Below are 26,726 nucleotides of genomic sequence, written 5' to 3'. Positions count from 1 at the left end.
CTTGCTCCCCTAATACAGAACAGTAGTCTATATGTAGAGAAGAGACATTTCCCCTCCCCCATCATTTAAATGGCATAAACTGTAATTTTAGTAAATCAAGTAAAGAGCTAATCAAGTTTTGATTTGCTAATTACTTCTCAATTTGATTAGAGCTGGCAGCTAATCATCTCTGAAAATGTAAAGTCAATCTTTCACTCACATCTGCAAATCAGGACTTTAGTGTAAAGAAACTGGGATATTGTACATGACATCCTCATAATTTTTTTCATATTTCAGTGCTTTTAATAATAATCCTAATTTTTATTATTGTGGCAGTGCTCCGAATAAAAGCTCTGTAGAATTCCACGTGGACCTGAGAGTGAGCCATTGATAGAAGCTGTGGTATTACTAACATTAAAGCTCAAGGGGTATGGTACGCTACATTAAACAAATACAATGCAATTTAAAAGTATAGTTCATGTGGGAAAAAAAGGTATCTGAAAAGGATGAACAGATCAACACAGAATTTCAACAACAAACATTTTTGGAATAAACTTGTAGAAGTAGCACTACACCACATGAGAAAAAAAAAAGTCATTTACCTTTTGTAAAATAAACAAGTTCAGCAGGAATTAAGAAATGAGACTATGTGGTTTTATTTTGTTCTGAAGCAACAGTGAAATGGGAAAGAGAACGGAGTTCTGGCTCTATTTTGTTTCTGTGAAGAGTTCTTGGCATGGAGTATCTACCTATATTTTTCCTCATCTGAGTTGAGGGCAAACAAACAGCTTTCTAAAGCCACTAATTCTCTGCTGTTCCTCACTGCCTGGCTGCTACAGTGTCTTCCTACGTTAGCTGCACTAAGGGACAGATGGAAAGTTAATGCCCTGAAAAATGTATTGTTACAGATATCACAACAACAGCTTCTGACCAGAGTAAGCCCTGAGTATACTTTGGTAGACAAATCTCAAATTAGGCATCTCCCTGCACACTCCCCTGGCTATTCCTTCCCTACAGAAGAAAGCTGGGGCAAGATTAGGATGGGATGATCCTGCTTCTTGACTACCCTTCACACTGTTTGCAGCTCCAGTATCACTAAGCACGGAGTCCTTTCCTTCATCTAATCAAGCCTACCTAGGCTGCACCACTGCTGCTCCTCTCTATCTTCCCCAATATGAAAGGTAAGAAAGGAAGTCACTGATGGGCAAGTAAGAGGCGCCCTCCAACCAGTGTGGGAGCCCACCATCTCCCCTGACCAGGCAGTGTCCGGCCTCCTCCTGGATGCCGTACACTCTAGTGTCACATGTCCACAGCACTGTCCTAGCCCCACATCTTCCTTATCCCCAAGCTCTTATCCATAATATAGTCCTTGCTTCCATACTTATATTTCTTTAGGCTTACGTTTGATACTTGAGTACTGCAGTCACCAGACCGACATTATTCAAGTCATCCACCATCCTCAAGGATTATCACTGCAGATCCCCATCTCCCCTGGCCACATATTATATCCAGTTCTTTGTGTTACCCAGACTCCCTTCAATTCCAAAGTTACCCTGACACCTAGGGAGAACATGAGCAGGGGAGCAGCAGCAGAGAGGAATAAACAGCAGGCAGCAACTCTGGGGATTGCTTCAAAACATTTGGGAGGGATTGCTTCAAAACATTTGGGAGGGATTGCTTCAAAACATTTGGGAGGGATCACAGAGAAGGGTACGGGCATGTTTAGTGAAGTGAAATTCTGAGTACAGCTTGCCTCCTTCCTTTCTGGTTTCACACTTCAAGACCTGCAGATCTGCACTGTGACAGAAACCCACTGAAGCATAACCATAGCTGCATGGAAATCGGGCAAGAACAAAATGGTTTGAGATGACACTCCTTCAAATGAAAATAAGAGGGAAGAGGACATGCCAACAGTCATTTATACCTAATTTACCAAAACCCAGTCTTGCCTACCTACCCTATTGAAGATACTGGGACAAAAGAGTGAGTCAGAAACAATGGAAGAGCTGTCTTAAAGTGCAGCTTAAGTTCAAAAAATAAAAAACATTAAATTGGTCAATTTACAGAAAACACATTTCAAAGAAAAAACACACTCAGAGCCTGTCGAAAACATTTTACTTGGAGTTTTTCCTACAAAATACTTGGCATTTTTCTTTTACCATTACTCTCATTTAACATTTTTAAACATCTTGTATTTGTATTATAGACTGTTGAAAGATAAAATTAAAACAAAACATTTACTGTGATTCAAAAGAAATTTAAATTATTTAATTTATAATTAATTTAATTAAGAAATTCAAATGGTGAGACTTTGTTACAAACTTGAAAGATTTTTGTAGATCTGCCATGAAATAAATTATCTAGCCAGCTGTATCTAGCAATCAAAAATAGCCAGTATTAAAAAAGGATGTAAAAATTCCTTCTACTGTCTATAATCTCTGTGTCTATAATAATTTCCTCAAAGTTGCTGATTTCACTGAATTACTGTTAACTCTTTTTTTTTTTCCCCAGAAAAGGCTGCCATCTATGTATTCTGCTTTCTAGTTGAATGCTGCAACACCAGAAGAGTAAGTGTTTTGACTGTTGAGAGTGAATACTAAAGACACTGTTTAACAGTGTCACCAATTCTTTGGTGAGACAGCTTTCAAAGTTTGAGTACCATCATTGTTTTAGAGTGTCTCATTACAAAACTGACTACTTAGTATGATTACACATAACTGATATTACTGTGAAAAGTTTTACAAATTCATTATCAGTATATTAGTTTTAGAAAACAATTAAAATACAGATTTACAACTGTAGCTTCAGCAATATAGTATTTATTATACTTTAATAATAAGAAAAACGTAAAAGGTAAGGAACTCTATGCTCTTTACCGATTGCTATAAAATGATAGCAAGCACATCTCTACCTGCCTGTTCATCACTTTCCCCCTGTAAAATAATTATGCATAAGATATATCCTTAATTATCCCAGAATTGAATTTGGGACAAGAAACTAATACAGGTAACGATGAAATCTTCTAAAACAAGGAAATGCAGAGTTTGTGACATTTGACATATCCTACATTATACTCTACAGCAAGACACCAGCTATCTCCCCTTTGAACAGTGCAACAACCCTTCAACCTAGTTTCAAATCCAAGTGAAATAAATTAGATGGTGAACACAGAGGGAACTCTGATACAATGTTCTAGGTGTTGCCCTTTAAAGATAAATGTCATATTTAATTTTTATACTCCATAATCTAGTATGTGTTTCCCATCTCCAATTCAGAACACAAATACCAGAAGCTTTCCAAAACATCCTCAAAACAACAAGATAAAAGGACTTTGGAACCAATACCATAACTCCACAGAAATGTTTAATTTTGCTGTTATCACAGGCATAGTCTAAACTTGGCTATTTGTGATTTTAGCAGTTATTTCAAAAGCTGTAAAGCACAGTTAGAAAATTACTTACCTATTTTAATGGAAACCACATAAGAGAGCATCGGTTATTTTTGCCAGCAATGCTCTTCAAAAAATGTTGTGCCTATAAACTCATTTGTTATGAGTCTATTGATGAACCATCCCACATTCAACCAAACTCCCAGGTCTGAACCAGCTACCAATAAAATGTGCCATTTCACATTTAAGTTATACTTAAAGTATAACTTAAAAACTTAATGTCTACTGAAGTAAAACTTCAGTATGAAATACATTATCCATAGAAAGGTACACTTACAGAGTTTTCAAAGGCTTTGAAACATACAGTTGAAACAATATCTATTTAACCATGTATTTTTCAAACATCATGAAAACAAAACTAAAAATTGCTTCTGTAGGAAATTAATAAGACTACCACTTTTTTTTCCATTAAAGAGGAAAACAACTCTGCAATTCAGTTTGGGTAGTAAGTTATCAAGTGCCAAACACTCACTGCAAGTCTTTTAAACACCAGTGGTGCAAATCAGTCCATCTATTCGATCTCTCCAGCTTTATTCCTTCTTTACAAAAAATGAAGGTGTTATGAAAACTAAAGACTTACAAACACAAAGAGAAAAAAAAAGAAGAAAAAAAAAAAAAGAAAAACTGGTAAGAAACCAGCAAACCAGTAATAGATAGGATTTAAGCTTTTTCATGTAGAAAGTCAGAATAAAATAGAAAGACACAAGTTGCATTTCTTGGGCAAACTTATTTTCCTAGGAAATTCCATTTATTTGTTGAGGAAAACAGTTCTCTCTCAGACTTTGTTCGAGCCATTGCTCCAATAATTACCTCTGCCACATAACAAATCACTGGAATGATTCGTATCTATAATTTAATAAAAAATTTGTAATTTAAATGAACTAAGGAACCAGGATGTTGTCAAGCTTACTTTGTGAAGAACAAAGAAATTATGCTAAGGCAATATATGAACTTCAGATCCTTTATCATGAAGCATACAGCAGATTTCATAGGAAAATTAGAAGTAATGAAACCTACTCTCATTCCGTTAGCAATCAAACTGTAGTCAATAAAAGTTTGCTAGAGATTTAATTTTTATGCATCTGTGGTCATGCATCATGTGGAATGGCTGTTAATCTTCCTGCACTTTTTTTTATACATTTTGATACATTTGCTGCATGGCTATTTCTGGTGGTTCTGACAGTTTACCTGCATTTAAAAAAAAAAAAAAAAAAAAATCAAATTCTTCAGTGCATCCTGTACTTTTCCACATTACTCTCCCATTGAGCACTTGCATGTCCTTTGAGGCAAAGTAACTTTTTTAATTTTGCAAATTGAAATCTTTGCTTCCCAATGAACCTTTGTCAAATCCACAGCTAGCTAACAACCAATTTAGTGTTCACAGCCTTAACCAAAAAAATAGAAGACTTCTCATTCAAGATATATGTTGGTAATATATGGTCAAGGGAAGTACAGAACATACAAGAAACTGATACAAAAACTTTACACTTAACCTGGAGTATTTCAGTTTGGGCACTTCGAGGAAAAGCCATTGCAAGGATTTACAAAAAACTTAGGAAGACAGAAAGCATTATTTTATCCACCAGCAATCAAACTTGTAATGATCAAGTTATCAGATTAGAGTAAGATTTGGATAGAGGCAAATTACCACTTTTGCTTTTGCTAGTTGTTTGGTTTTTTTCCCCCCACACATGACAGTTCTAACAAGAAAGAACAGGTTCCCTATAGCAGGAAATCAGGAAGAAAAGTTTAAATACTTTTACTTCAGCTGAAGCAGTTATTTTCGAATAAGACTTCATCTTGTTCTTGTTTACCTGTTTTATAGTGTGGCAGAACATGATGCTGTGATATTGAAAACAAGCTAAGGATCTCCTCCTTAAACAGATCTTCACCTCCTTTACAAATTCATTTTTCACCACACTGGTTAACATAGTAAGTCATCCAGTTCTTAGTAGCTGTATAAATTGCTTGCTCACATTCATGTTAATTTTCAAAGTATCTAGCAAGCTGCCTCATGTCAAAACAATTTGATCATATAATTAATTCCTGAAAAACACCACAAATATTTTAACTTGACAAAAATACCATTTATTTATTTTCTATTTAACAAACACACAAAGATCTGTATAATCATATTACAGTAAAATAACTGTCCTAATTAACATGTTACAAGACATTCTGAGTTGAAACCTACTGTAATTATTCCTCTGTATACAAAATTTGTAAACACTCATTGGCACACACATCAGGAGAATGAAAAGGTTTCCTTATTCTGTAGTTAGTGACACTGAACTAGATGTTATAACAACTTTGCATCATCAATATATATCTATAAGAATGTAAAAGTTTTAGGAGAAGATAGATACAACACCCAAGCTCAGCATACCTGAAAACACAATAGCTAGAGCACTCTCCTAAGAGAACACAGATTCAGAATTTTGAATAACTTTGGGAGAGTGAAACCTGAAATTTTGGTTAAAATTGTGCTATCCATTTGAGAAAATATATCTTTCAATTCTCATCAAAATTCTCCCAGCCATAATTCTTTGAAAATGTTTTTCCTCTTTAAAGTAAGACACAAATACCTAGCACTTGTAGGCACAGGGTTCTTGCAGAATTAACAAGTAGTACAATACCTGTGCCTTGGTCAGTCTTACCATGTCCTACTCCTTCCTTTTAGGTTTCTATATACATGTCTAGAATTATAGAAAACTTCTAGGGAATCTAATTTGTGGAGATCAGTTGCTTCAAGACAGAAAAATAAGACTTATTTGAGCAGAATATTGTTCTTGAACTGCAGAAAGAACTATAAGGAACATTGTTTTCCAAACACGGACATGTATACTGATCACCTGAAATATGGGATGCATTACTGAATTGTCTAGCATCTAATCTTGGCTATCTCAGCACCTGTGACCACTTTCTTTCCCAAGTACAGATACACCTTATTTCTCACTAATTCACTTTCACAATGATTACTTCTTTAAAGCAAAGCTGAGATTTAGCTTCCTTGTGTTTAAGAATGCATTCTGTTTCTAGGCATGTGAAACAAGTTGGAAGAAGAGTTCGAAGAGATAAATTCAACTACTATCTTTTGCTTCTTTACAATAGCCTAGAATTTTCTCTGTAGTACAATCTCTCAATAACAGAACAATTAAAAAAAATGAAATGCATTGCACCTTATATTAACCTGCTTACTAAACAGATAATCACTGTTGTTTTGAATATGCCCCCCATTTTCTCTCCCCCAAGTCTACCAACCCACAGAAATGAAACACTGAACTACAGCTCTGGACTATGTCTTGTAAAGAATTAGGAAGATTCAGACAGTTTAAAAAAAATATATTAAAAACTACATATTTTTGCTCTATTGTCAAAATCAAATACGGTGCTCGAAGGTAAAATTCTTTTTCAGTGGCTCTATTAACCAGTTCTCTGGACAGATTATCAGACTCTCCACAACTAGTAGTATTCTCCCACAGAGCAAAAGAGCAATCAGAGGTAGCTGTCTTATGTCTCCCAGTACAGAAGTTAGTAGGACCTAACTATGTTTGTCGTTTCCCCATTCTGATTCAGTAAGGTTCCAGGAATAGGTTGAATTGGGGTATTAGAAAGCCTGCAGTTAGAAATATAATGAACGGTTATCTTTTCTACGTTATCAACTAAAACTGCAAAGGAAACAGTTTGAGTGTTGTAATAGACCCTCACTTACGATCAAAATTTTCTTCTCTTAAGCTGATCAAAGAAACAGAGGTAGGCATTGATCATAACAAATCCCAGCAACTGATTTTGTACAACTGCTCATGGTAAATTAATCATATTATTTAGAACATAGATTTCAATGCTGGCTATCATTCTGAATGTGTCCTAACTCCCCTCCTCCCCTTTTGTCCCCCCCAAGCCTGCCAACCCACAGAAATGAATCATAGTTGAACAAGACACACATGGTAGAAACAATACCTTGCTGTTTTCTCATGCACCAGAATTGATGGGAACCAGCTCAAAATCAAGCAGCAAGCATGACAGGACTAACAGACTTCTGAACTGTGGAGTGCCCTTCAGGATCACTGCCTCCCTCAGAACCTGCCCTGGCTCAACCCTGCCCTCTCCCATCCCCTATCGTGCTTTTCCTTCCTCCTAGATATCACAAGATATTGAAGGATCAGATACTATGGGGCAAGAGGAGGAGTCTGGAAAAAAAACATTGGGTGCAGTGGAGATGAAAATTTGAGAATAGTAGGAAGTATAACTATTGTGGGTCAAGAAGCTGAAGTGACAAAAGAAAGGTGTACATAGGTGGTTGGCAGAAGTGATGAGTTGCGTGGAGGATAAGCTGGGCTGGTACTTTTTGTTGTAAACTTTTGTGGTACTTTTTGATGCCCTTTCTTCTTTGCTTGCACTGAGGAGGAGTAAACAGATTTGGAAGACTAAGTATCTTAAAATCATATTGATGTGCATACAATGCTTGCACACTATACAGCACAGCATTTCTGGCAGCATATTTTGTGGCAAGAGACAACTACTGGGATGACTAAATGGAGATTTTTCAGGCATGCCAGAATGGGCCAAGAGGACAAGAAGTAACATGGCAAAAAGAATAGTGGAGACTTCTGGATATATCTGCAGAATGTAAAGATTAATGAGTCAATATATATTATTTTTACATTGACCGATACACAAAGATGATGTCTAAACAGTAACTGTATCTAATGTTGCACAGAGATAGATTATTTAATTCTATGTATTTTTGCAGTTTGCATACCATTCTTAGTTAGGCATCTATTTCTTTCATTATGATTAATTATAATTTGACCAAATAAGGTAAAGTGTATCCCAGCAGGAGGCTGAAAATGAATCTTGCAGATTCCAAGCTGTACTTTTCCCAGCACTGAGAAGGACTGAAGTGTTCATAGAAAGGGCTTACAAATAGGTTATAAATGGACAAAAAGCAAAAAATACATGAACAAAGATGCAAACTGGCGTCCTGTTTAACATTGAACATCAGTAAAAAATTCTGTCACAATCTATACTGGAAATCCTACAGAAGTCTATACTTTCAATAGGAAAGAATTTAAGTGCCTTCATAAAATTTATGATAAATACCACAACTCAATAGTGCAGTGCTGTCAAAACAAACCTGCATTTTTTCCCTTGACATTTGGGATCAGCAACTGAAAACAAGCTGCCATGTTCAATTAATGGTTTAAAAAGCGCATTGTTTTCACTGGATGATGATCTAGAACTACCCTGGTAGCTTGATAGGCCATTATGAACAATAACATAGCAGCCTGAAGTCAAAGTTGCTTTTCTTCTTCCAAGTGTCTCAGAAAACAATACATGTCTCAGGAGAAAATGTTCCTCTACATGGTTCCTCTACATCAACATAGATTCACGTATGGTAGTGGTGTTCATATGTTGTAGATAAATAAAAATAAATAAATAAAAATATAATTTAAAAAGAGCTGTTACAGCTTTGAGGCTTTATGAGAAAATTATGCCATTTTAAAATTATGCTCAACTCCAAATAGCCAGGCCATAATGAAAGTGCTGTGAAATGGCTACGAAAAAAGTATCAGGAAGGCACTTAAAGCTGGATGCACAGCATTTACTAAAAGACAAGAAGCAGGAAAAGCTGCAAACAATGTTAATCAAAGTTAAGTTTCTCTCCCATGTATCTACAAGTTCCAGAGGGAGTCATAAATCTAAAAGCTTTTTTTGAAGGACAGAAAAAGAATTTCTTGTAGGAGTGAGGCAACCACAGATTGCTTAAATTGGTAACAAATAAGGGTTTGATAATATGTGTTTGACTTGCTTGTTTAGAAACAAAAAGTTTACTGGAGTTCTAAGCTGCAAGCCTTTTTTTTTTTTTTTTTTTAACCTCATTTGCCCTTTAGGCAGCACAGTAGCAAAAAGCAGCAAGTCAGTTATTGAACCGCAACATCCAGATAAAGGGCTTGCTACACACACTACATGTACATTGTTCTTGAGGTTGGATAAATTGTTAAAATCCTGACAGAGAAACGATGTACTCAGAAAACTTGAAATAAATTACCATGAGAGCCTGGTTTATTTGTGCTGAAAATTTGTCTGGACAATTAAAAAAAGTTTTAAAATAATACTGGTTGGCTCATTATAACAATAGAAGTAGTTTTTTAAAGTTCTCCTATCAGTTCTCCTTATCCAACATAATTGTAAAATGTTTAAAAAATAATGAAATGTGTATTATATCATATATAGAAGTAGCATCTGTTACTTCACAAGTATGAAAAGAAAGAAATCTAGGATGGAGCAATAGTTGAGAAAATGAAAGAAAATTACCCTTCATGGGTGACATGTTTGATTTATTCCACCAAGATTAATTTCATTTGATCGTAAATTATACTGTTTAGTTCAATATTTTGAGTACTCAGTATTGGAGAGGACACCTGGGAAGACCTAGTAAGAGAGTTGCCAAAGAGATAGTTAGAACTTTCAGTGAATTACACAAATTAAATACTGTGTTTTGAATTATTTGCATTGGGTGAGTTGTTACTTTTGATATAATCTGAACTGTTCTATTGTTTCTGACCTCTTCTTCCTAACAGCAGGCATGTTACAGGCATACAATTTCTGACAGAATGTTTTTGCAAGAATCTTTTTTTGTTGAGTTTCTGAATCTTTGTTTTTGTTAGAGTTCCCTCCCCTCCATTCACAGAGAAAGAAAACCAAAATATATTCAGCTTTAAGTTTTCCTTCCTCATGCAACAAATCTCTATTATAAATTACATATGACAGCTGAACAACCTAAAGAATCCCTCTGGGTGCATGACAGCTGAGTTACATATTAGCCAAATATGATAGAATTAAGTGTCACTTTATATTACTTTCAATAAAGCTGATGAATAGATTAAATTAAAAAAAAAAAAAAGCAAAATCTCAGTGCAGTTTTATTTAAATTGACCAAAGAAAGAAATGCAATGCTGAGGATGTCGGTCTACTCATTTTTCAATAGTACTGCTTCTAAATATAGCAAAATATTTAAGAGCGCATAGCAAAACTTAAACAATAATTTATTTTGCAACAGGATGTATACATGCTGATTCTGTAAGAACACACTCTATACAGTTAAAAATACAAATGTTACCTCATTACAGTGTCCCTCTAAAGAGCCAATCCCTATAAGGAAAGTAAGAACACAGCCTGATGATCAATATGGGTTTTGAGGTAGTCAAAGAGCTTGATTACTCAGGGCCAAGAAAATCCTCAGTGAACAGGTGGACATTTGAAGGGTTACCTAAAGTTTATAAAAAACATGCTGTAACAGAAGAAAAGCAGGTGCCAGAATAAAGGAAGTTTTTGGGAACTCTCTAGAGAAATGTAGGTTAAAAACCTGTGAGATTTGGAGTTAAAAGTACTAAGACTGATTTAGCACTATACATTTTATAGAAGAAATATCATAAAATCTTTCGCTAAAATAGGAAGTAGCATGCAGAATATTCTAATTACCCTATAGTGAAAGGAAAAGGCATAATTCTGCTTTATTTTGTACTATTTTTTGTCATTGTATATTTCTTACCCTTGCAACAGTTATTGCTACATAGAGAAATCCTTAGAGCTTAAAATATTTGGTAACTTTTATTAGTTATTATCTAGGGATAACACAAATAACATGAAAAATACTAGTAGAATCAGTGAAAGTTCTGAAAGCCATATGCTTCTCAAGTTCTTCATGTGTTTTTGTGTCCTAGAAACACTTAAGATGGTGCTAACACAAAATGTTTTTGTGGGAAAATTATGTAGCAGTAACAATAAAATTACTAAGTGGGAAATACCTGATTCTTATGAGCAATAAGCTACTGGACTTCATTAACAACTTTTTCATTGCAATTCCTCTACTCTAAAAAGTTTTTGGGAATATAACATTAGAGGGAGAGAAGCAGTCTTTCCAGAAAAGAGAATCTAACTGATGTAGGTCAAAGCTGACATGCCAAACTTTACTTGGAACTCAGCTGCTGCCTACAACCAGTGCAGAGTATAAGGCTGGTATGTTCCAGCCATGAAGTATCATACAATCATTACGCTACCCAAGCGTTTCCTATGCTGCAATGAGAAAGGTTGGACAACACGTGTTACCGCATACTGCTTTTTAAAAGCTTAAGAGAGTACTCTGTCCTCTTAAACATAGGCAAAAGAAGTCAAAGGTGAAACACTGTTTTGAGTCCCTTGGAAAGAAAGCAGCAAACACTCAGTGACCTTGTCCAGTGCTTCAGGGGTTACACACATCAGCTTAACAGCTGCACCTTAGTCACCAGTACCATCAAAAGCATTAATGTGGTCACCTCATCTTTATCCATCAATGGAAAAAAACTGTTTGTGTTCCCAGGAGAATTTTCCTGCTAAACCAAGAGGTTTTAGATTTGGGCAGATGTACTAAGAAATCTTAAAACACCTCTTAAATACCTCTCCAATTATGTTTATTCAAATTTCAGAAGTTTCAGTAAGAAATGACAGCTAAATAGACTGCATATAAATCAATGCTTTCCCAAGTTAAGAATCTGTACTCCTTAATGTGGTATCTCCAATGATACAAACGGAAATGTAAACATCAGTGACTGTAGTATGTGAGTGCCAGAAAAAGAGTCACATAATGGGAAGATCTAAGAGAGACCCACAAGTTTGAACTAGCTTTATTACTTACATACACTTGGTAAGGTGGCTAGACAGGAGCTAATTTTAACTCTTGAGGATATGCAATGTCGTTTGTGTTTGCAGAATTGAGAATAAGCTATGAAAAGCAGGCCATTACAAATATGGTCACCAAGACCTGCTTTCAATTTTCTTCAAATAACTTCTAGATACTCTTGGTCTTCTCCTGCTTTATACTTGCTGGTGACTTATCCCTAAAACAGCTTAGAAATTTTAGTCAAAGAGGATCACTGTATTCTAGAAGAAATGGATAGAGGAGAGGTGACAACAGGAGTTTGTCAGTCTCCAAGGCCTTGTCTAGTATTTGGCACAGAAGAAATCTCTCCTGAGCATCTACCTTTCTCCTGTGACAGCCCTTGCTGCAGACTATACCTTATAATAACTATAGAATCTCATATAGAAGGATTTTAGTTTTTTTCCTTTCTAAATGTGAACAACATTTAATGCATAGTCATTGTGTATTCACATTAAAGTTACTATCAACATCTCTCTAACATAACGATAAGCCAGCACATTGCTAGTAAAATTTCAGCCTCTGGTGAAAAAAAGATGTGTTAAATTTGTTAGCAGGGAAGATTTTATGATGAGGTACAAAGATAGAAAATACCGCTTTTTCCACTTTGAGGTCATAAATTGTGTGCAAACTTAAGCCTGTCTAACTTTAACTGTAAATATGCTTATTTACTACTCAGAACCTGAAAGTATAAAAAGAGAACAGCTCATTTTGATTAAAAAGATTTCAAATATAAGTTAGAGATTGACAATAAATCCAGTTATTCTGACAGGTTTTAATAATTCAAAGTAGGTCCTAACAGAAATTTGATGCTTGCAGTTTAATCAACCTAGCTGAAAGAATACTTAGAGGGCACAGTACTTCTAAAAAGTAAGGACAAGTGCAAGATATCACACAAAATGGTAATTCAATGACTTCCTTTGATGCAATGAAAGTACCAATCATCCATTACAAACAATGTACTGTCAGATACAGTAAATTTATAATGTAATCTACAACATAAACACCAAGGTAGATGTGGGCAATCATATTCAGACTTTAGCTTCTGGATAGGTCCATTTGCTGTACTATCTTTTGACTAGCAATACACCACTGACTCTGGTGTTGCTCCTATTATACTGGAAACCTGAGTGATGATTCTGATATGGAATTGAATCCAAAACAGAAATCTGGACCAACTGTACATAAGATATACATATGTATAAGGAATGAGCTCATAGTAAGAAAGAAGATAAGTTTAAGGAAGAACCTAGAACCAGGAATTTTACTCTAAGTAATTTTACACAAAATTTTCACCTGTATATAGAAAGTGAACAACGCCCCGCACCTCCGCCAACACAGCCAAAAGTTTATTCAGACATACTACTTTATTGACAGAAGAAAAACTAAAGAAACAAGAACCTTGGCTGGATTACATGCTGCTGTAATCGGATGAAACTGTTCTATTTGTCTGCAAAGCATATTAAAAAAAAAAAAAAAAAGGCTCCTTCAAAAAGATAAAGTTTCCTATAAAGAATAATATGCATATGTGGCAAGTGAAAGGAACCAAAAGCTATCAAAATTCATATATTAAAAACATAGTCAGCCTGGAAAGCATAGGCTAAGGCACAGCTAACCTATGGTGCAGAGCACTGTAAAAGAGATGGTTTTGGTTACGTAGTTTGAAGGCAGTGGTGCCACGGAGGCAAATTGGACTTCCTTAAATTTAGCCATTGTTCATAGCCTGAAATACTAGATGCTGACATCTTTTTGCAGAAGTTACTCTCTTCATGTCAACATTTGTAAAGTTCCTGCAACCAGCTATAATAAAGCATGTATTCTTGTCACAAAAAGACTGCAAAGATAGGACTTCCATTGTTTGATAAAGCATTCTTTTCCAAGAAGAGAATGAAAAAAGCATTTTGAAGCCACTACGACCAAGACCAATAGAACAAAACAATTAAATTAAAATTGGTGAAAGTTACTTTACAACTCACAGGTTAGAAAAAATAGGTAAGATACTTGTGGATACATGTCCATGGTGTACACACAGTGCGTTTTTTAATCAGGCAGTTAAAGTTTGGAATTGAGCATACTGAAACAGAAACTAGCATTTGTTCCAACAAGAAATTTCTAATTCAATAGGCTGACACTTGCACTAGTCAAGACAGAACTACTGAACTGATCTGGATTCTTAAAGTAGGGGAACAAGGATTAAATCAGCTTTCAAAATTCTTTATTCATGGCTTGCTGACTGCCTACTACCATATGCAGCAAAATATGTACAAACCCCTTTAATTTTGACAGCTTTTGACCAACACAGAGCAGACATTTATTCTTTTTATGTGATGTATGTGGTATTTCTTGAAGAACACACAACATTCTCTAAACATAAATGTAAACCCATATAGGAAGAAGCTTTCAAAGTTCACATAGGTCAAAATGTATGACTTGCAGCAAAAGGTTAAAGGAAACCTGGTTTTTTTGTGTCTCATAAAATGCTTGCTTTCTAGAGTGATCATAGGTTCCCAATATATAAAAGGTTGTGAGAATAGTTGGTCAATTCTTCTCCCTACCCTCTGTTGGAGGACACAAAGAGATGGACTCAGTTTGCAGGGAAAGACTCACATTGACTATCAGGAAGGCACAAAAAGGAAAATCCATCTATAAAAACTAAAGCAATGGAAGAGTTGATGCCAACCAACTGCACAATATCTCTTACTGAACATTCTTGAAAACCAATATACAGGTTCTGCGTCTATGCAGCGGGCTTAGACCAGTAAACACTTAAGACCCATCCAACCCTTTATTTTTGTGATTCAGGAAGAGTTTCAATGTTTGGAAAAAACCTCAAGTAATACCAGCAGACTTACACTTAAACACCAACAGTCTTTGTTATAAGAAAAATGAATGCTAATTAACCTTCTACCTATGAATATCAGGATTAAAAGATGCAGTAAACTAACTTTGTTATTATTGTGGAAAATGCAGCTGGAGAACACACAAAACATTTCTTTTGTTGCTTTTACTTACATATTTTGCAGCTTCATTTTTTTTCTGTACTCAATTATCCACATTGCAACTACATTGGGATTCCTTTTGTGTTTTAGTTGCTCCATAGTGTGCTTATTTCTTACCCTGTTGTTTACAGTATATGAAGAAGGTGAGACAGGTGTTGCACATAAGGCTGACACACTGTCAGCCATAAGCTGCTCTCTGGTCAGCATCTGTTTTTATATATGCATGAAGTAAAGTATTGCTGTTAGAAGATGTTTCCAAAGAGATTCAGCAGTAAATTAAAGCAACTACCCAGCTGGTGATTTTAATGAATAGGTAAAAATAATAAGAAAGAATAATCAAATAAAGAACATTATTTCATTGGAAGTATTTTCTGATTTTCTTAAGCAAATAAAGTATGCATTTTTAAGGTTAAATAGCAAACTAGTGTCCAACATGAACTTAAAAGCAATTTATTGCTTCTGTGATCTAAACCAGAACATATTGTAATGCTTTTAAATCCACACTGGGGTGGGGGAACATAACAAGACCCCCAAATTTCTCTCACATGCCTACAGATGATGTTTCTAGAATACAAAGTATGTTCTACCAATAAATTGATAGGATGAAATTAATCAGAAAAGTAATTTAAAAAGTCAAATGTGTAAAAATAAAAAGAAGAAATACAAAATCTTTCCAAGCTGTTCTTCACCAAATGAAACAGGAAAAAAACCCCAAACTGACTAGCATTTGTTATTATTTCCTGTGTAAGGACAGCATGAGTTATTTCTTTCATCTTGAGAAATCTAGTTGCAGTTAAATTGTGCCCTAACATACAGCACCTTATTGAAGAAAAAAGATCTGGGTCCCTAGCAGACAAGTCAAACACGGGCCAGCAGTGCATCCTTGCAACAAAGGACAGCCAAAACCTGGGCTGTATTAGTAACAGCGCAGCCTGCTGGTTTAGGGAAGTGAGGCTGCTTTCCTCTCATCAGCCTCTATGAGGCCACATCTGGATACTGTTTCAGGCTCCCTAGTACAAGAAAGATATTGACATACTGGAGTGAATCCAGTGGTGGGCCACCAACTTGGTCAGGGGGCTGGAGAACACAGCATTCAAGGAGATGCTGAGAGGGCTGGGACCGTTCAGCCTGCAAAAGTGATGATCAGAGGATACAGAGAAGATGGAGCCAAAGTCTTCTCAGGGGTGTGCAGTGATAGACAAGAGGCAATGGACAAGTTGAAACATGGAAAATTCCAATTATGTATTAGGAAAAAAGGGGTTAGGGTTTTTTTTGTTTATTTGTTTAAACCATGAGGGTGGTTAAATACTGGAACAGGTTACCCAGAGAGGTTGGGCGATCTCTGTCCTTGGAGGTGTTCAAGACTTGACTGAACATGACCCTGAGCAACCTGACCTAATTACACATATTTGGAGCAAGCACTTGAACTAGATGATCTCTGGAGGTTCCTTCCAACTTAAATTACGACTCTAGTATTCTACTAAGGAAACATCCAAATACAATTTACTGAAGTGCTCCAATTCACTAAGGAGTTAAACAAGTTTTCTTTGGACAGAAAAACTAATTGTCTTCCTACAGATTTGTCTTTCTTACTCACTAAATCTCTCCCCTCCAGCATAAAAATTCCCATATTGCTTCCATGAAACACCCACTGGACAAGAGATACAACACATACCATGGTTAGACAGGAGCTGATTTTCTAGCTGGTATATTTGTACTATACAGTGAGCTAGCTGCTTTCCAACAGAATACAAATAATCTCACACACACACACACTATAGACAGTTATTAAAATTCTCTTGCCACTGCTGCTTTCCAGTCATAGACACTGAATATCTTGAAGACCTCTAACCTTTTGACAGATGCTTTTGAAGCTATTGGTTCACAAATTCCCAGTGACGGTGAAAAGACAGGCAGTTCACATAGCCTCTTAGGAAACCACGTTCAGAATCACTGCTGGCTAATACACAGGCCAAGCAGCTTGAACTATGGCTCCACTGACTCCTTGTACTTTCTGACATCTAGTATTGGCTTTGATTTAGCATCTCAGAAGTGGCCTTTGTGTTTCCATACAAGAAAGAGTAAGATGTCCAAGAGTAAGATATTTCCTTACTCTTTCTTTTGCTTCTGTCAAAGGCCAGAAACAAATCCTTAAACACTAAGATTTGTCTTTCAAAATGAAGTTAGTTCCAGAAAAATGAAGTCAGTATTACTGAGATTGCTTTAAAAACAAACATCCATTCAAACCAGCTCAGGTTAAATCACTAACTTTAAGCAAATCATTTTTCCATAGTACAGGCAGTGAAAGTCTTTAGGAGTACCATACAATTGAACAAATGTAAGTGAATCAGCCTACTGCAGATCGAAGTATATAGGCATGGGGGAAATACTGTGTTCTTCCTCTAGCACATTCATGCTATTGTATACTTCTAGTTACATTTTTATATTTTTCACGTATACGTGGTACTGTTACATGACAGTCACTGGCTGGACAGCAGTTTATTTCTTCTGCATTTTGAATCTACATAAACCAGTTTTCTTTGAAATTTATCTCCATCAGGAAAGAGCAATACTTTCTGAGAGAAACACAAAAATATCCTTTTTGCTTTTAATACTTGTCTTGCATTCTTGTTGCTTCCTGTACTGTTGGTACATTTCTCTGGATTCTCAATTTGAAGAAAATAATTTATTAGGTAAAATTTATGTAACCCACACACACTTTGCAAGATCCTCACTTAAATTTGAGACTGCCATTTCAAGACTGAGAACTGTTCATTGAACTGGAGATTAAATCTTTTCAGACTTCTGCACTGGTCATAGAGTAGCTTTGCTTTGCTTTCCCCAGAAGAGGCAGAGAGACACAGATAATTCATCTGGCAGCTGGTCACCCTGTTGGCAGTATGCTGTACAGACATTTTATCATCAGTCTAAATCAATATATTTAACTTTCACATAATAAATAAAATTGCCATTTCAGGAATAACCACTGTCTAATTTTATTTAATAAAAGCCTTAATATAACCAAAACTAACAACAGAAGAAAAAAGAATGCAAAAGCACCAAAAGCTTTTGCACTATATTTGAAAAAAACACTGGCATAAACTTTTAACAAGTCTCAATTTTCCTGACATAATATTTGAAGTATATGTGATGATTCTAAAATTAATCTTTTTAGCTACACACATTTATTTTTTTTAATCTGTATTTGGTTCTGCCTGCAAGTTTGTCTATGCTTCTTTCCTAGTCCCACTGCCATCCCTTGCAATCTGCAGCTGTGATTACTTTTCACATATGTACACAGCTAGTCTAAGGGGGCAAATAAGCAGATGAATCTTACTAAAACACCAACAAGCTTTCTCAATACTCATCAGGAGAATCCCTTAAACTTGAGCAATTCAGACTTTCCAGAAAGAAAGATTAAAGAAACTGGAGAAAATGGACTACAGAATCTCTCTCTCTGTCTCTCTCTCTTTTTTTTTTTTTTTTTTTTTTTTTAGTGTCATTATCAAGCTTAGGAAACAAATGCAGATTTCTTCCCTGCACCCCTACCCCCCCAACAAGCTTCCTTTCCATTTTTTGGTATTGAAATTGAGGAGTAAGCCAGGCTGGTAATTAATATTTGCTACATTTGTGATATACTAGTAATTTGTCAAAACTTCTTACTTGTCCAATAACAGTTTTTACCTGCAACAGTTTTGTTGGGTTTTTTAAGCAAGTTGTGAATCCAACAATAAACAAATTCTGAACTCTGTATATGGTATTTGGTTACAGAAGGCATTACTATAGCAGAAAAAAAGACAAAGGAGAATTAAATCTTAAACTTCAAAACTGTTTTCTGGGTTTAAAATGCATTTATACACATGATGAGATGACTGACACTTGCAATTAAACAAATATCTGCTGGCTACTTTTTTTTTTTTAAAACTTCATTCAAAAGAGAGAATAATAAAATTTAAAATGCTGTAGAAGTGAAATTACTAGTGAAGAACAGGAAACAATACTTACTGGAGGATGAAAAGGCTTTGATGTGTCAAAATTAAAAACTTTTAAATTTGCCACATTTTTGTTTTGATGTAAGCCAGCATATTAATATTGGTTGTTGTACCTGTTTTATACCCCCAGTATGTGCTATTTTAATAACTTGACAGCTTAATTTCCTTGATCTTGTTGAAAGGCAATTATATTATGGGTTATTTGCTGAGCTGATACTTCAAGAGCAAGATCAAAATGTGTATACAAGGCCTTATTTCTCTTGCCAGATTGCTTTTCAGTATCAAATGTACTTTTAATGCTGGTTTTATGCTTTTCAAATTTTCTAAAAGCCTGGAGAATTGTCAGAAACTTCTAATATGTTCTTATTAAAAATTCTTTGGAATTGTTTTGCTGTTGAAATACATTCTGCCATTCATCCATTGAGATCTGACTACTACGAGAAAATCTTCTTACATTTTTGTTCTATTTCAATTTGAACAACACAAAACTTGGGTAGTGTCTATTACATAGCACAGATTGCACAGAACACTAACTCTACCTCTGTGTAGATATCAGCTCTTTAGTACCCTTCGCATTCACTGCCCTCTCAAATACTCTGTCAGCAAAATGAATAAGTAGTAATAATGTCAAGGTAGGGTTGCCTGGTGAAGATGATTCAAGGTAGAGAAGATTCAAAGTCATACTATCCTGTTGAGTGCCTACATCATGCATCACAAAATACAAATTCATCTACTGGAACAATTGTCTAAATTATGCTTATTTTGCAGTTAATGAAGTGGTACAGTTCACTATTCAGTATTAAACACTTTTAAATGCAGTGAGACTTTACTAAATGTTTCCAGTTCTAATTGCTTGCAATTTCCATTTCTCTCTTTTAAGGAGAGCTATTTGAATTGCTCTTTATGTCCTTCTTTATGTTATCATTATTATATTTGTAAGCAGAACTCTACATATTATAAATGCATGTAACACACAGAAGAATACTTACATACTTTTCGATTCACACTACAGAAGTTTTTCATTTAGCGCATCCAGCCAATCTCTCCTACCCTCATGTGTAAGTAGGTAGACAGAAAAATAAGTTAAGGCTTTTCCTATGATCATTATATGGAAGGTTCAGGTCATACCTCAACAAATTATCACCAGCTAGTTATATTAAATAACACTTTAAAAAAACTCAAAACCCAAAACCCCCCAAAACCCAACCACAGCTTATTTCTTTTTAACTATGAATTATGAAGTGGATCTAACAGTAAATGACTATTCATACAGGGTATCTCTGTTCCTAGTTATTATACTTTTACTAATTTAGAACATGAGTTCTCTAAAAGCAACAATCACATTAGAACTTACATTAAAAACAGTATCAAGGAAAAGTCTAAACTGAAATCAAAACAATTTTTTACTTCACAATTCAGCTCTTCCTAAGCAATTTTTTGTAATCTTTATAATCCATGATGTTAAAATACACATTTACATCATTTGAAAACAGCACATAGTGTCTCATTTGCTTCTGCTGTATTGCAGGAGGATATCTAAGGTGTGCAGTGATGATCTGCACATATAAAATGTTACATCTGTGCTCTTTTTATGAATGCATTCTCATTACAGAACCCATTTGCAGGGTTCTGAAAGCAACCTTAAGAAGCTGTTGATGGTTAAGACTCAGAAAGAAAGTCTGAACCCAGAGTTTTTTGTTTTATTTTTATCTAGGGAAAAAAAAAAATAAAATATGTTTGCTGAGTTTTTTTACTTGGGGAAAAGGAAATGCATGCCTCATTAAAACAACCACAATCTCTAATATAACATTACTGGAAGTGAAAAATAGACAGTTTTAAGTTTTAGATAATAAAGCTGTTATCAGATCCACCAATAAGTAATTGTATTCTCTAAAAATGAAAACCAAAGGTGGTGGGAAGCCTCATCTCCCCAAGATGTAATTTCTTTCTGTCCCTATGATTGAATGAGTTTAATTCTTCTATGCTTCTTTCAAGCTTTTACAGGCACAGCTTCCTGCCTTTTTATGATTTTCAAGCTGAAGCTTAAGGAGTAAAGATAAAAGGTATGAAACAGAGATGAGATGAAAAAGGAGTTCTATGGGAGGTGAAGGAAAACAGAACCTTTTGGTGTTGACATATATTCTTGGCTGTGGCATTCAGAACAAACCTTTTACTATAGTACCACTGGTTAACTACATATTTTCTCTTCTTTTTGCTGTTCTGCTATGAAGACCATCCTTCACACTTCTGATTTCATGGAAGACTGTACTCCTATGCAGATGAACACAGTGTCCTCCCTAGAACTTGACTCTCAAGGGAAGTCAGAAAAGAGTTTACAGGCCCTAACAGTTTAATACAGTCAGACGTATCTTTCAGTAGATATGTTGTTGGGAAGAACTCTCTGAAGATAAAGGGTCTGGTTTGTTTGTTTGTTTTGTTGGGGTTTTGGTTTTTCGTTTGTTCAGCTTTGGGGTTTTTTTTCCTCTAGATTTTTCTTGGGTTTTTTCCATCTAAGCATTATAATTTGAAGTTTCTGAAACTTATATACATACATAATTAATATACACACACGATATATGTATACATATCACCAACACTGCTAAATACTGACAAAGATCAAAAACTACTAATGAAGAAAATGGAAGTGATAGCTCTTCAGATCTTCAAAGCAGTAACTTAAAGTTTTCCATATGAATGCCAAGGAGTAATATGACTATACATTTTTACACTTATTTAAAAGAAGAAAGGAGCAGGCATAAAGTTATTTGAAACAGACACTTCATACGTGGCTATCCCTGTTCTGAATACGATTTCCATCAGGCGCGTTTTCCACATCCTGTACTAGCAACAGTAACAGCCAGTTAGAAGAAACTCAGCATCAAGATACTTATAAGTTACGGCTAACAAGATGCCCAATGCATGAAGTTTCTTTCATATGTTGCTAACTTATCTTACAATAAGGATAGTCACTTCCTGAAATTTAAACTGAGTATTAGTGAGTATGGAGTCAAAATACCATATTTTAAACTTATTTTTCTAGAGGTGTTATAGATCATGCAAAATTGTATCTTCCTCCCCCTCTGTTGCAGTTCTTATCTCCCTCATGAGCTGTCCAATATCTGGCAGCTCATCCCAATCCCCTGCTGCTCAGAAAGCTGCTCTAATTCAAAAGCATAGAGAGCGCCCTACACAGTGGCTCTGGGAAAAAAGGGAAAGTCAATGGCTGTGCATCAGACACAATAATCAGTTTTTTGTATTACTTTTTTCCCTGACTTCCATCATTTGGATAAAATGTCATCACCAATTTGGATATACAAGTCTGAAAGAACATGTAGTAGAGATTTGCTGTGTGACCAGTGGAAAAGGCCAGCAAGGTGAACCAACACTGAAACACCAGCTCATCAAATAATGTGCTGTGGAAGTTGGTCCTGGCTTCCTCCTTTGTTTCACAGAATGTATAAAGCGTTAAGTGAAGAAAAATTGTTGAAAGTAACTTTCTTGCCATTTCAGTTCTCATCTAAACTTTCTCCCTCTCTCCAACCTTTTCTTACTTTATATGCAGCTTTAATTACAGTGCAACTATTGGCACTTTCTCCATAATCATGATACTGTTGCTGTGGTATAAACAGGCCAAACATAAGAGGGCTTGAGAAGATTTTGGTCAAGACCTGCCAAAGAGCATTAGAAGCTGCAGTGGAAATCATGCAAAACCACATTGCCTATTTGAGATCACACCTAGATAGTTTCCAATATACTGAGCAACTTTGATTAAAAAAATCTGAGGTAATATTTAAATTATCTTTTTAATAATGCAATGTTGACAGTCAGGCTTTTGCGACTCATCTGATTATATTGATACTATTCTGGTGCTCCTGGAAAACATGATGTATACCTTAAGCACCAGTAAAACCAATTAGCCAATCTTTTTCTCATCAACAACCTATTATTTTCAGCTTTTACAACAGGAACACATGCTTACGTGAATCAGCATAGAAACCAACTCTATCAGTATGAGACAAGAGTTTTTATATAAACCAACTTCATTTTCCAGAACACTCAAGTTTCACCTCCTCTAATTACTCAGAGTTCTTTTTATACCTTTAGAGCTAACATATCAGCTGAAGACATTCATGTCTTACATGAAAGTGAAGGCTTTAGAATACTAGTTACACTGACACCTGAAATGAATGCTGCTTCTAACAAGCCATCTCTGCACTTACGTTTCATCTGTTGTCCAGACAGGAGCTGAAAGTGAGTGTACTTAGGAGATGTGAATTTATTTAGCATTCAAGCTTTCTACTGATATTTTCATGTAAATTTAAACTATCTTCAGTATGGATAAGCAGGACTTATTAGTATTTTTAAAACTTCTTTATCTAGCTTTGTCATAGGAGAGTTCTCAAAAAACTCACAGTTGAGCCAAACAATTAAAGATTAGAGAAAGCAAAAACAAACTCAGTTAATATTAAAGGATTCCCATTGAAGAAAAAGATATTACTAACTTTCAGGAATTTACATTTAAGACTGGAAACACATCACCACCAAAAGTTGGTTTCTCCTAGTAAACGACCTCTCCAGCCTCTCTTTTCTGTCTGCGTATTCTCTTAACACATTAAAAAGACATGGAATTTTTAAATGAATTTGACACCTGACTTTCACAGTGATGACAGGAAAATAGCAGCAAATAACAGTCACACTATTGGTCCCTGATAGCTAATCAGAAATATTTGCAGCTCTTGGAAGTCACTCCTTGTAAACATGTGCAATGGCAACACTAGACAGCTAGCAGCCTTTCCCTTGAAGGGAAAGTCTTGAAGTCTCTCTTCCCTTGAGAGACTGACTATCATGATCTTATCTTCACCAAGATACTTCCTGATTGAGGGTGAGCCAGATCTCTCGCAGTTTCCGCACAGTGCATTATCTGGAATAAAACCCATTCCCTTGCCAGCAGGCACTGAGCTACACTTCTTGCAGCTGTCTTATCTATTCCAGATTATAAGAAGCCTATTCATGAGTTGGGCAGGGTAGCAATTTGGAAGCTTTCTGCAAAAGCCTGAGCTTGCAGACCCACTAAATTAGGCTTAATGTTTATAAACGGCATGTCTGAGTAACTCAAAGCCTCTGGAAGAAGCTTTCCTGTCTTTTTGTTAGAAAGACAATGCCTTTTCAGTGCCTGGCTACAAAAAAGTGATCAATTGATTTCACAATCTGCAATGGTTATGAAAAGGATTTGTAGCACAGGACAAAAGCCTCAAATATATGCTTTTCTTTTAAACACAAACCCCCAATATTTTTTGCCACTGTAGTTATTACCTCAAAGATACTCTCAAAAAAGTAGAACACACCATCTAAAAACTGTCACTGAATTCAATGGTGTAGTCTGAGGACCTGCTGACCTTTGGCCATCTAACTTCGGAAAAGAGTTTTTACTTGCATGTTATTGACAAGAAAAAATGGTAAAGCAGGGCCAAGGCCAAGCCCACGTTGCATTTCTGTGAGCAAATTATTACAGCTGCTGATATATTTCCTTTGATAAAAAGCTAAACTGCCCTTTTCTAAGTTCAAATCAACTTTTTAGTATACAAGAAGTTGGAACTGTAGACTGGTATGAATCAATTAACCATGTTCATAACACCCTCAAAGTGTGGTGTTGAGGTTGTAAAGTATTTGTCTTGTGTTCAACATCATGTGATTTAGGGCTTTTTGGATAGGAGATGGATAAATACCTACCTTTACAGTACTTGTATAAGCTCATAAGCCACCACATCAAATTCAAGCAACTTCCCACACTTCCCCGTAACTAGCCAATTCACTAACATTCCAGTCCTCTGGCTTTAATCAAAAAAATTAAGATCTAGAACTGTTCTATTTTGCTTATTGTATCATATTTTAAATTAGTATTTTATAATAACTTTGTTATGAAAAATGCAATGACAAGTCATGAGTAATATTAATGAAAACTGAGCTCAATGAATAAAAACATTAGTATTGCATAATATATTTTGAAGACTTAGTCTTCATCAGCCAACTTAGTCACCAGTGTGCATTAGAATTTTAGCTGGTAGTTTTGACTAGGCATTGAGAGTACATATTTTGAAAGAGAACCAGATAAAATAGTTTGCTCACTGCTTAAGTATTTGTTATATTTTTTTCAGTATGAGACAGTATGATTTCTGGGACTTCTGTGCTCCAACCTATGTACATGAAATATTGAGTATCTTCTACCTAACTTTACTATTACTAATGATAATTCATAGTTTCTATTTGTTAGTGCTAGAGGCTTACTCTAAAACACATCCTGCATATTTTGCCCAAATTTCTCTCATTGCTGAATCTGTTCTTGCAAATCATCTTCCACTTTTTGCCATCTTTTTGTGTGTACTAAAACATATTCTCAAAAGCAGTTTAGGAAATTCTTTGTCACTGTTTGGTTATTTGAGAGAGATTTCTTTATTTAAGTACATCTCGAGAGATGGTGACTAAGCTGACCTAAGCCAGTTCAGCAGCTGACCAGTTATAGACTACACAGGAATTAAGTAATTACAAAATCAAACAAAAGACCCTGTGGTGAACTAGTCACAGAAATAAGACAGGCTTTTGTGGTTTGCCCAGCAGCAATGGGGAAGAATTAAAGGGAAGAGCTTACTAGTGTCATGTACCCAACTTTGATCAAGGAAGTTCCCCTGTTTTGTTCTGTGTGTTTTATGTTTGAGTAATGAAACTGGTGCCAGCAAAAATATAAGCAGAATTCTGTAAGTGTCATCTGTCCTTTCTGGCCTGGACAGAGAGGCCTGCAGTTTATGGCCATCAATGGCACTGAAATTCTGTTTATGTCATCCTGTTTTTTCTGATGCTTTACCAAAGCCACTGTTGAAAAGGAGTAACATTCTATAAATCACAAGGTTGGTCTATCATGTTCTTTCTCACTTCTTTTCCTCTCCCTTTGCTTCTATAAGCTATTTGATCTAAATTTAGTATTTGGATATGACATACAATCACTTTCAATTCAAAGATTAAAGAGCAATTACAAGGTATAGCTTATTGTTTTCTACAAAAGAAGGATAATACTCTAAGCAGGGTCCATTACACAATGCCTAGGGTTACCTCTAACGAGGACATCAGAGGCAGACGGTAGACAGAAATTCTATAAAGAGTGAAATAGCTGTGGATGGTCTAAATGGCTATGAGGGCTGTACTTCTAAAAGACTTTCAAAAGACATACTCACAACAACAGAAGGGTCCTATAATGGTTTGTTGCCAGCATTTAGCTATTTTTACTCACAATAGGATACTGTCAAAGAAGGTGGTCACAGCCAATACATCCCGAGTTTTTGAGTTTTTAAAAATAGAACTGCCTTGTCTGTGTGTTTGCATGCATACATTGATGCTTGTTAGGTTTCAGGTGTCTTCAAAACAGAAAGGGAGAAAGGCACATCATAAGCTTATATAACATGCCTTCAAAATTCTACTACTTACCAAACGGCATAATCCATTTCTCTATACCTACTTTACTTATCTTCAGTATTCCAGATGTCATATCAATTGCTTTAGGCTTTCTATATCTCCCAGTATTTCTGGTATAGTTTTTTGAAAATAAGGTTTAGATGCAC

At 35.5% G+C, this 26,726-nt stretch overlaps 1 protein-coding gene across 1 annotated transcript in view; it reads right to left on the bottom strand.

Moving 5' to 3' along the window:
• Positions 1-26,726, bottom strand: part of CADM2 (cell adhesion molecule 2) — a 679,799-nt gene that overhangs the window by 281,055 nt on the left and 372,018 nt on the right. The window lies entirely within an intron of this gene.

The sequence above is a fragment of the Buteo buteo genome, chromosome 8 (assembly GCF_964188355.1).
Source record: "Buteo buteo chromosome 8, bButBut1.hap1.1, whole genome shotgun sequence".
Classification (NCBI taxonomy): domain Eukaryota; kingdom Metazoa; phylum Chordata; class Aves; order Accipitriformes; family Accipitridae; genus Buteo; species Buteo buteo.
The sequence above is the reverse complement of the archived record's forward strand: the minus strand, read 5'-3'. Positions and strand labels throughout refer to the sequence as shown.